We start from the raw sequence: 10,000 nt of genomic DNA on the forward strand, positions 1-10,000 counted from the left end.
ATAATAATAATAATAATAATAATAATGATAATACTAATAATGATATTAGCAGTAATAATAATAATGATATTAGCATTAATAATAATAATGATGGTGATGATAATAATAGTGATAATAATAATAATGATGATGATAGTAACAATAATAATATTACTATTATTTCATAATAATAATAATAATAATAATAATAATAATAATAATAATAATAATAATAATAATAATAATAATAATAATAATAATAGTGTTGAGACATTTAGACAGGTATTGGGAGGAGGCGTGAGGAAAACACAGGTATAGGGAGTTGAGTTTATTTCTCGACCGGTTTCGCCATAGTTTGTTCCCCTGAAGCTAAGACGAAACCGGTCAGGAAGGAAAATGAATTCCCTTTCCCTGTTTTTCTCATACCTCTTCTTCCAATAATAATGATAATAATGATAATGATGATAATAATAATAATGAAAATAATAGTAATACTAATAATAGTAAAGATGATAATAATAATAACAAATAATAGTAATAGTAATAATAGTAAAGATAATAATAATAATAATAATAACAACAATAATTATAATGATTATAAAAAAATAATAATAATAGTAATAGTAACAACACAGCCTTTCCTCAGTGTTGTAGCCTCGTTGTAGGGCACAGGTTTATGGCCCCAGCACACATTAAGACTCATGCAGGGGCGACACCCGCCTCGCTGAACCAGCTGCTGGTCTGTAATGAACGCGCCGCATGGTAATCGCAACACGGGGGAGCCAACACACCCAAACAAAGCTTTATATTTGGTATATTACGTAGACAATAAACTGAAGGAAAGACTGAGAAAAAAGATTTCTTATTGATAGTTGAAACGCAGTCTCCCGCTACCTGTGTTCTGACCTAGATTCGACCTTTTTGAAGTCTTGAGAAACACGTAAAATGGTGTTAGGAGGTCAAGATTATTTTAATTAAAGTAGTGATAGCTTAACAAGAATTCTGCATCATAAACAACAGAAAAATATTCATAACAGCCTCTTTGATGATACTGCAAACATTTGTAATGAGAGCCAGAACGTTTCAGAATACAGGTTAAAGACACGTGCCCGTACGCGTGCTTGTGTAAATTCATTAATTCTCTAATTAGAAATATCATAGGACTGAAAAAAAATCTATGCTTACGTGTACAAGAGCATGCAAGTGAGAGAACAAAATGTGTGAAACCATACTGACTTGTAAGTAGAAAGAAAGAACAAGAGAGTACAGGACCTTGTCGAAGAAAACTGAATATGAAAGCAAAAAAGTTGTAATGGAAATGACAACAATGAGCATGAGTTTCCCCTCTTATATCCTCTCTCCCTTCAAGCTTCGGTCTCGCCCTCTCACTGGGACAAAGAAACGATTGGCGGACAAATATCTCACAACTCTTTGGGGAATGCGCATAATGACATAACACGAGGCCAAAGAGAAGGTATCAGGTATCAGGCATCTCGGGGAGTCAAATAGTCGCCCTGGGAACACCAACATAAGGGGAAGGAAGATCTGGGACGTCAACCAGAAGCTCGAGTCTTTTAGAGATGGATGCTAATGGAGTTTGTATCCAATTATAGCAAGGAAGAAAATACCATGATTGTGCCAAATTAGGAATCCCGGAGCAGGAATTCTAAAAACTTCAATTAGGAATTCGGAATGTGGAAGCTCAAAAAGTTGAAAGACAGCGTGCAGCCGAGGGACACGTGAGGAGGTACTACTCGTTGTGTGTGTGTGTGTGTGTGTGTGTGTGTGTGTGTGTGTGTGTGTGTGTGTGTGTGTGTGGAGTTTTAATGTTTGAGGTGCGGGTGTTGTGCATAGAGGCGTATGGACTTGCGGAGTGATATGCGTGGATGTTTGCCCTCCAACCCGCCATTCCCGCGATTCTCACTCTTGTCGTGTTGTAATTTGTTTCTCTCTTTCTAAATATTATTTCGACATTCACGTTCTTATTTTTCACCGAAATTATTATGAGCGACTGAGAATTTATGCCAGGTATATAACAATATGTGGTGAGTAAATCTCTCTCTCTCTCTCTCTCTCTCTCTCTCTCTCTCTCTCTCTCTCTCTCTCTCTCTCTCTCTCGACAGCAAAGTCAAAATGTGCCATCTCGGTCAGGCCAAGTGACCCTCTGGCTGGGTAATGCCGCTCTGCTCTTTTCGGGTGAACGCTTTCCCAGAGCCTTAGTGGCGCTGGAGGAGAGACCATGTAGCCCACTGAGAAGGCCAGGTGAGGTGAGCAGGATAATGGTGAGGCGACGGCAAGGAAGAGTTGACAAGGATATTTGTGTTCTTGGTAGCTTGTTTGTCTATTGCAGCTGGTGTGTGTGTGTGTGTGTGTGTGTGTGTGTGTGTGTGTGTGTGTGTGTCTGTGTGTGTGTGTGTGTGTGTGTGTGTGTGTGTGTGTGTGTGTGTGTGTGTGTGTGTGTGTGTGTCTGTGTGTGCGTGTGTGTAATTCACTGTTTGATCTGCTGCAGTCTCTGACGAGACAGCCAGACGTTACCCTACGGAACGAGCTCAGAGCTCATTATTTCCGATCTTCGGATAGGCCTGAGACCAGGCACACAACACACAGGGACAACAAGGTCACAACTCCTCGATTTACATCCTGTACCTACTCACTGCTAGGTGAACAGGGCTACACGTGAAAGGAGACACACCCAAATATCTCCACCCGGTGGTGAATGTGTCCTCTGGCTTGTGTGCCAGCGCTCTAACCACTGTGTGTGTGTGTGTGTGTGTGTGTGTGTGTGTGTGTGTGTGTGTGTGTGTGTGTGTGTGTGTGTGTGTGTGTGTGTGTGTGTGTGTGTGTGTGTGTGTGTGTGTGTGTGTGTGTGTGTGTGTGTGTGTGTGTGTGTGAAAAGAAAATATCAAACTTTGGATGGATCAAAGGGAAATCACTAAAATGCGTATGGCTTATCAGCACCACCAACTCTAACAGAAAACTCCAACAGCAACAACAGCGTCAGAATACTATTACTATACTACTACAACCACCACCACCACCACCACCACCACCACTACCACCACCACTACTACTATTAACTATCTATATATATATATATATATATATATATATATATATATATATATATACGATATATATATATATATATATATATATATATATATATATATATATATATATATATATATATATATATATATATATATATATATATATATATAATAACAATGATGATGGATATAATGATGATGGAGGCAATACTGACAAGGCGTGCACTACTGACGTACACGCTTTCCTGGTCACTGGTGTGAAAATAGAAACAAACAATTAGTACAGCAAGCAAGTGTTGAATCAAGTTTGTTGCCATGAGAACGTTTGCTTTGATGAGTAAAAAGGAAATGTTACGTTATTCTTGTGAGCGAACTTTATTCCAGCGTGGCATGCTTTCATACAGACACACCATATTCAAACATGCTAACATACATATTGGCCAACTGTTTATACCTCGGCTAATCATTAGTTCATGAAAACCATCTTTTAACTCGGTAAAACACATGAATACTGTGAAAATGCATGGAATTCTACTTTGATAAAAACCTTATTTAAAATTACTACAAAACAATGAAAATTTGTACGTTTACCACACAAATCCACGACATAAATGTGTTCGCCATTAAGCAAAACGAACAAAATGGGCTCCGGTTTGAAATGACTAGATTTATTCAATCAGTCAGATTTTGTATATCTTCTTTATGTAACAAAGACGTTCAGTTCGTCTATTTTAAGCAGAAACGGTGGCCCTTGAGAAACCACTATGGCTGTAGGGAAAATGCTGACCACCTTCCATCCATCGTCTACTACGTACCAAGCCCACCTCGAAACAAACACATCACGAAGACTGTAAACTCCAACAATGTCCTGTGGCGGAATACATTGTCCTCTACCAATAAGAGATCGAGCATCTTACCTTACCATTTCACCACTTTTCGCTGCGAATAGACATAAAAAATCACAAGACGTACAAATGCAGAAGATAAAACTGAACGAAGAGAGTTCCTGCAAGTATTTTCTCAGGTTCTACATTTTGATATATACAGAAAAGAGGCGTAGATTCTTTCTGAATATCGACAAGGAGAAGAAGGTGAGGAGGGGAAGGAGGAGTAGGGGGGGGGAGACACTAGGAAGAAAATAAAGGAATAGGGACTGGTGAGCATCTGGGATCCAGAAAAATAGCGGGAGATTTTGTATACAAGTAAAGAAGAAAATGAAAAAAATGTACAGCTCTCAACATTTTACAACCATACTTTTTTTCCGTTCTTAGACTCGCTCTCTCTCTCTCTCTCTCTCTCTCTCTCTCTCTCTCTCTCTCTCTCTACCACTCTCGTTACATATATCCCCCACCACTTCATTTTATGGGTGCCGAGTCTTTTACTTCAGTCATCTCTTCGCATCTCTCTATTCTATTGCCTTGCCTTGGCTGCCTTTCTCATTCTTTCCCATCCTATTCTTGTTCCTTTTATTCCGAATCTTATCTTATCCCTATCTTCATACGAATTCTCATTCTTAACTATTTTTTATATTTTTTTACCCATTTTTCATTCCTTACCGAGAAACGTTCCCCTTCTCCTCCTCTTCCTCCTCCCCCTCCTCCTCCTCCTCCTCCTCCTCCTCCTCCTCCTCCTCCTCCTCCTCCTCCTCCTCCTCCTCCTTCTCCTCCACCTCCTCCTCCTCCATGTCTCCTGGCTACTCCCTTCCTTACCTCCTCTTTTCGTTGATAGATTTTCTCCTCCACAGAGTTCGTAATCCTCCTTCGTACAACTTTTATCTTTCTTTCCACTAAATATTTCTGCAAGTAATCTACGTGAAGGGCAGCTTCGAAACTTTCCATAAACTTGTCTTTTGGTCTGGATGGAAGATACCAATTATTCTTACACACAGACGTAAAATTTTCATATGGTCATTCCCATTTCAGTTCTAGTTAAGAGTTTGTTTTTCTCATTTCTTAGGAAGCAGTACAATTTGATATCCTAAATTTTAAGTGAGGTATTGAATTTGTTTCTTGGAACGTCTCCAAGATATTGATTTTGATTAATGATAAACACACGTGAAATTAGATAAAGTACCTTGCAGTCCGGTTTACTAAATCAAGTTGAAATTTGAAACAGGAGGCTATAAAATGTACTGAAAAAAACTAGCAATTTATCCAATGTAGAGAAAATAAAGATGTTGACAGATGAATTTGTAAACCTGAAAACAATTGAGGAAAGTGCTGAAAAAAAAAATCTGAATCTCCCCCTTCCATCATTATTCAATTTATTACTTTTCAATGATCTTAAATGCCAACGTGTTCTGAAGGTGGTTGTGAGTGAGTGACCAATCTTCCTTAAAACGTTGACCCTACAGCAGCTGCTTCCACACCACTGATCGATGTCTGAAGGCTTGTCCTGTGAAGAGCAGAGCCCCACACCTGCGGCGACAACAATGTGACATAACTACGTCCTGCCGCACATACTTGCATCATTCTCGAGTGGCTTTTAAATTTCTCGTTTTGCGTGTCCGTAGTTATATTTTCTTTTTCTGTTTAATGAGACCGAGGTTTCTGTAGAAGTCAATATACAAAGTCATCGTTCCGTCTTTCCTTTCCTGTGCGCCTCCCTGTTTCCTACACTCTTCCTTTCTACCTCTCAGCTTTCCTAACGTCTTCCTTTCTCTCCTTACTTCTTCTATCTCCTCCATGTTTCCTCCATTCCTTCCCTCTTTCTCTCTCTTTTCCCTCACGCTTTCCCTCTTCGCTTCCCTATTTTCCTCTCTCCTTCTCTTTTTCTCTTATCTTTTCTCTTCATCCCTTTATTTCTCTGGATTTCTACTTTCCTCATTTCTTCCCTCTCCTTCCTGCTTTACTCACCTCTTCCCTTCCTTGCTTCCTGCTTCCCTTAATAGTTTCTCTTCTTTCCTCACTACTTTCTTCCCTTCTTCCTTGTTTCCGTTACTCCTTTCCTCACCGTCTCCCTGCTTCTCTTCCTCCTCCTCTCTCCACCTCCCTGTTTTCTTCGCTCCTTCTCTGTCTCTACCTCTTGGCTTCCTTCGCTCCTTCCCTTTCCACTTCACTGTTTCATTCGCTCCTTCCCTCTCCACCTTCCTGTTTCCTTTGCTCTTTCCCTCTCCACCTCACTACTTCTCTCATTCCCTTCGTCTCTGCCTTCTTGCTTTCCGGCACTGCTGCGGGAAAGCGGCCGGTACTGGACGCTGTTGGTGTGTCTGTACAAATTGCCTATTTTGTGGGACACTGAACTCAGGCTGAGATTAATGTAAAAGTTCTTTATTTTTATATGTTTTTCTAAAATCTCTCTCTCTCTCTCTCTCTCTCTCTCTCTCTCTCTCTCTCTCTCTCATCGAAAATTAGATTTGGCGTTTAATCTCAGGAATTTCCACGTAAAGGGCTAAGCAAACAAATGCCTGAACAATGTTAATTAAATGTCAACATGAGAAGTACAGTTTAGCATGGCCTTTGCTCTCCCACGAGGACTATACGCATTTTCTTATGATCATTAATAATTCTTGATCTTCTTCTGCAGCTGCTCCCATTTTCATATAGGGTCGCTGTTCCTCACTAGTCTTCTCCACAAGGCTCTGTCCCCAATCTCCCCTCCATTCAATCCTCTCTCCATCAGGTTCTCTCCGATGTAATCCTTCCACCTTTTCTTTGGTCTGCCACGTCGTCTTCTTCCCTCCACTTCCATATCCAATAGTCTTCTGCCGACATACCCTTCTTCTCCTTTTGATATGACCGAACCATCGCATTCTCCTTTCTTGTCCTTTCTTTGGCTGTTCCTCTTATAAAATTATTTCTCACTTTATCCCTCTTTGTCACACCAAGCATCCACCTTAACATTCTCATCTCAGCAACCTCCAACTTATTCTCCTGTGCTTTCTTTATTGGCCACGTCTCCGCACCATATAACACTGCGGGTCGAACCACCGATTTGAACACTTTTCCTTTTACTCTGCCACTAATTCTTCGGTCACAGAGCACTCCAGTTATTTTTTTCTAAATCTTCCAGCCCGATTGGATACGGTGAATGATCTCTCCATCCAGGCTGCCGTCCGCTGATATATGAGAGCCCAAGTATCTGAACTCCTTGACACCCTTTAACTTCATATCTTGCATCCATATTTCACTCTCCTGTCGATCATTAAAATTCAGATACTCCGTCTTCTCCCTACTAATTCTCAAACCTCTCTCTTCCAATGCTCCTCGCCATCTCTCCAACTTTCTCTCTACACCATCTCTACTTTCATCCACCAAGACGATCATTAATTCTTGATCTAATCATCGAAAACCTCCTTACACCTTTCCCAATCAATAATCCTTTCATTTTCTTTCTCTCAATTACTTTAGTCATCCCCATTCGTCTTCTTTAACATTTCATTTTCACTACACCGGCCAGGAATTTTCTAACGCACGAAAAATGAGCCATAAACGTTGCACTTCATATGATCAAAATCAGAAATAATCCTCCTGCAGTTCATAATTCTCTCACCTCCCTTCATTCTGTCTGTTTACGTCTTCTCCTCCTCTCCTTTACAGTTTTTCTCATCTCCGTCAAGCTTTCTTTTTACGACCTTTCCCACTCCACGGGTTTCTCCAAGCGTGAAGTGGCTCCGACAAGGCGCCAAATACGTCCCTCGAGAAGCATGATGAAGCGAACTATTTCCTGCGAGTCTCCTTCCGCTGCAGGTGATTGGTTGTCCTCACCTGCGCCTCGAGTGGACTTGAGAGAGAGAGAGAGAGAGAGAGAGAGAGAGAGAGAGAGAGAGAGAGAGAGAGAGAGAGAGAGAGAGAGAGAGAGAGAGAGAGAGAGAGAGAGAGAGAGAGAGAGAGAGAGAGAGAGAGAGAGAGAGAGAGAGAGAGAGAGAGAGAGAGAGAGAGAGAGAGAGAGAGAGAGAGAGAGAGAGAGAGAGAGAGAGAGAGAGAGAGAGAGAGAGAGAGAGAGAGAGAGAGAGAGAGAGAGAGAGAGAGAGAGAGAGAGAGAGAGAGAGAGAGAGAGAGAGAGAGAGAGAGAGAGAGAGAGAGAGAGAGAGAGAGAGAGAGAGAGAGAGAGAGAGAGAGAGAGAGAGAGAGAGAGAGAGAGAGAGAGAGAGAGAGAGAGAGAGAGAGAGAGAGAGAGAGAGAGAGAGAGAGAGAGAGAGAGAGAGAGAGAGAGAGAGAGAGAGAGAGAGAGAGAGAGAGAGAGAGAGAGAGAGAGAGAGAGAGAGAGAGAGAGAGAGAGAGAGAGAGAGAGAGAGAGAGAGAGAGAGAGAGAGAGAGAGAGAGAGAGAGAGAGAGAGAGAGAGAGAGAGAGAGAGAGAGAGAGAGAGAGAGAGAGAGAGAGAGAGAGAGAGAGAGAGAGAGAGAGAGAGAGAGAGAGAGAGAGAGAGAGAGAGAGAGAGAGAGAGAGAGAGAGAGAGAGAGAGAGAGAGAGAGAGAGAGAGAGAGAGAGAAAGGAGAGAGAGAGAGAGAGAGAGAGAGAGAGAGAGAGAGAGAGAGAGAGAGAGAGAGAGAGAGAGAGAGAGAGAGAGAGAGAGAGAGAGAGAGAGAGAGAGAGAGAGAGAGAGAGAGAGAGAGAGAGAGAGAGAGAGAGAGAGAGAGAGAGAGAGAGAGAGAGAGAGAGAGAGAGAGAGAGAGAGAGAGAGAGAGAGAGAGAGAGAGAGAGAGAGAGAGAGAGAGAGAGGAAGGAGAGAGAGAGGAAGGAGAGAGAGAGAGAGGAGGAGAGAGAGAGAGAGAGAGGAGAGAGAGAGAGAGAGAGAGAGAGAGAGAGAGAGAGAGAGAGAGAGAGAGAGAGAGAGAGAGAGAGAGAGAGAGAGAGAGAGAGAGAGAGAGAGAGAGAGAGAGAGAGAGAGAGAGAGAGAGAGAGAGAGAGAGAGAGAGAGAGAGAGAGAGAGAGAGAGAGAGAGAGAGAGAGAGAGAGAGAGAGAGAGAGAGAGAGAGAGAGAGAGAGAGAGAGAGAGAGAGAGAGAGAGAGATTCCTTGTCAACCTAAGAAGAAAAACGAGAGTAGTTGTATTGGTGGCTGAGGTGACTAGAGAACTAATATCTTGTTAGGAGCGGCGGCCATTCACAGAGAAGCGACAGGAGAAAAGAAGTGGACTGGCGAATGGTTGAGGAGAGCAGTCTTATAGCTGGGACTGACGGGGAAGGCAGGTGTTTGTGTGACATGACAGGTGCTTAGAAGTATTGCTGCGTGCGTCAGAGCGTGAATGTGGCATGTTGTGTGTGTGTGTGTGTGTGTGTGTGTGTGTGTGTGTGTGTGTGTGTGTGTGTGTGTGTGTGTGTGTGTGTGCTTGCTTTCATATTTCGGTATAGATTGTGTTGGTGGTAGATGACTGGAATAGAGTTAATTAATGATAGTATTTCAAGCACAATCAGTAAGGAACTTTGCGAGCTCAGATAAAAAAGAATGGATACATAACCTCATAATTACAAAGAAATAAACATTCGGATCTTGCAGCTTCCATTACATTGTCAAGTAACTGTGTAGGTATACTTAGTGAGATAAGCATAAAAAAAAAAAAAAAACTCATGCACAAACTGAATATTTTACGTTATTTTGTCTATCTATTTTTCTTTATGTATATCCTTGGCAGGCTTCACTCGTGTGTGCGTTGAGTCAGACGCGTGTTGTGACAGGTACGTGTTAAGAAAAGAGAAGATGCTCAGGTAGGCGAGTGAACCAGGGTACATGCGTAGGTGGTGAGGGCAGCTGGTGAGGCGTGGAGTGATGCGAGCAGGGAACGTTAGAGTATCATCAAAATGCAGGAATGTGACTTGAAATAAAGCTCAAGAGGAAAAGAAGAAGTGAAGTAAGAAGAGGAGGATGAGGAGGAGGAGGAGGAGGAGGAGGAAAAGGAAGATAGGAAGCATGCGAAGTCGAGAGTAAAGGAGCATCTCTTGGGTGACTACCTCGAACTGATTAAGTCACTCGAGCAATGAAGCACTCAACTTGTGGAAGGAAACTTGGGAGGGTGGTGGAGTCAAGCTGCGT

The 10,000-nt window shown here is 42.0% G+C and overlaps 1 protein-coding gene and 1 long non-coding RNA gene across 3 annotated transcripts in view; one reads left to right on the forward strand and one right to left on the reverse strand.

Annotated features, from left to right (window-relative positions):
• The window catches only part of LOC123505141 (small conductance calcium-activated potassium channel protein-like), a 746,606-nt gene that overhangs the window by 45,834 nt on the left and 690,772 nt on the right, over positions 1 to 10,000 (forward strand).
• LOC123505144 overlaps positions 1 to 10,000 on the reverse strand; it is a 152,022-nt gene that overhangs the window by 1,168 nt on the left and 140,854 nt on the right. The gene's annotated exons all lie outside the window — the stretch shown is intronic.

Source organism: Portunus trituberculatus, chromosome 17, assembly GCF_017591435.1.
Source record: "Portunus trituberculatus isolate SZX2019 chromosome 17, ASM1759143v1, whole genome shotgun sequence".
Lineage (NCBI taxonomy): Eukaryota > Metazoa > Arthropoda > Malacostraca > Decapoda > Portunidae > Portunus > Portunus trituberculatus.